The following is a 1,843-nucleotide window of genomic DNA, read 5'->3' as shown; positions in this document are numbered from 1 at the left end:
TGTTTACGACTGGGGCTTGGAGCCTTCAGATGTATACGTGTCGCTTGTATGGAAGTCTAGGGGAATGTACCTTCCCTCCGTATTCGTCGCAACCACTTGCTGCTGCCCTGTGGTATGAGGACATTTAGGAAAAGTGATGGACAATGTGACTTGTACTGTACCGCCCCCGCCCCCCCGCATCAAAACCACCATCTTATGATGGGGAAGTTAGTAGACCACTTCCTGTTCACCTCAACTTACTGACCCAGGAGCTTGATCTGGACCTCAGTGACTCTGACAAGTTGGTGCTTTAAAACATAGCTCCTTGGGAGCCTCTAAACTTCACTGTTGGTATCTCATGGCTCCCAGCACCGAAGACCAAGGTGCTGGAGATCCACCACTTGTTCCGTAACATGATTGTTAGTCATTTGGGGTCCCATCAATAGTACACAGATGGGTCTATGTCGGGTGAATCTGTGGGTGCTAGTGTGTGGTCGACTGAATGTGCCCTCAAGTTTCAGTTGCTGACTAACACATTTATGTTAACTCTGAACTTTTTGCCATCAACAAAGCTATAGAGCACCAAAGCCTCAACCCGTGTGGAGTGATTTGTGATAATTTATTTGAAGATGAACATTATGAGCTTAAGCATAACGTTAACAAGCTTTAGAAAAGACGTAGCCCCAACATTTGGTAAAGAATATACATATATGCACTAATAAGTACGGTTAAGCTAACGGCCATACCACGTTGAGTACGCCGCTTCCCGTCCGATCAGCGAAGTTAAGCAACGTTGGGTCTGGTTAGTACTTGGATGGGTGACCGCCTGGGAACACCAGATGCTGTTGGCATCCCTACATGTCAAGTGGGGTTGGTGGAGGATTAGTGCCCCTCCATGTAAAACAATTAACTCTGAGCCCTTGACCACCCCGTTAGGGATACATGGCGTCTGGCAATGAATGAAAGTATGTCAGTTTCATATATAGGGGCATAAACTAGGACTCATACTTTTTTTTTTTTTTTTTTTTTTTAGAAATGATGATCCAGAAAGTAGTTTTTAAGATACAGCTATTTTTAGACTAGTTTCTTTATATGGAAATAGCTCATAAATTTATAATGTGGCAGTTTCATATATAAGGACATTAATTAGGACTCATACTCTATTTTTCTGTAAGATATGAAGAGAATTCAGCAAGAAGTTTCCAAAATATAACACAAGACAGAATTTTCCTTATATGGTCATAGCTTGTAAAGTACAGACAATATGGCAATTTTACATATACGGGCATCAACTACGACACATACTCTGTCTTTCTGTGTGGTATAAAGGCAATCCACCAGGTAGTTTCCAAGATACAGGCCCGGACGTACATACAGACAAACGGACGGACAAGGGTGATTCCTATATCCCCACCATATGGAATACTGGTGGTGATAATAACGGTGACGATGGGCTTCATGGTGATGATTACTATGATGATAATGATGGTTATGGTGATTATTATTATTGTGACAATGTTGGTGATGATATGGGTGTTATCTGAGAGCTGGGTAAGTGGATGGTGCTGGTGGAGAGGAGTAGGACAGACTGGTTGGATGTTGACAGCCTTGCTCGTGGTGAGGAGCTACCTTGGAAATCTTACGTCGGTGTTGCCATATCCAGTAGTCGCACACGTGCTGGACGACCCTTACGTCTCTAAGTGTGCGGTCACACTTGCCCCAAACATGTGACCATCAAAGGAAAACGCCGCACCGGGTTAAAGCCACCCCAGTAGCCAAGTCTGCCTGCATGGTGCGTGTAAAGAAGTGGTGTACTCACGCGCAGGTGGGCGGGGCCATGTGACATAAGCTGGATGCCACAGCT

The 1,843-nt window shown here is 44.5% G+C and overlaps 1 non-coding gene across 1 annotated transcript; it reads left to right on the top strand.

The window, feature by feature from the left end:
* Nucleotides 1-711: 711 nt before the first annotated feature.
* Nucleotides 712-830, top strand: LOC145395329 (5S ribosomal RNA). The gene has a single exon (XR_013896574.1). It is a non-coding gene; the product is annotated as a 5S ribosomal RNA (ribosomal RNA).
* The last annotated feature ends 1,013 nt before the right edge of the window (nucleotides 831-1,843 follow it).

This window comes from Coenobita brevimanus, chromosome 30 (assembly GCF_032717465.1).
Source record: "Coenobita brevimanus isolate Jiangsu-jjx chromosome 30, ASM3271746v2, whole genome shotgun sequence".
Lineage (NCBI taxonomy): Eukaryota > Metazoa > Arthropoda > Malacostraca > Decapoda > Coenobitidae > Coenobita > Coenobita brevimanus.
This window is presented reverse-complemented; position numbering and strand designations above follow the sequence as displayed.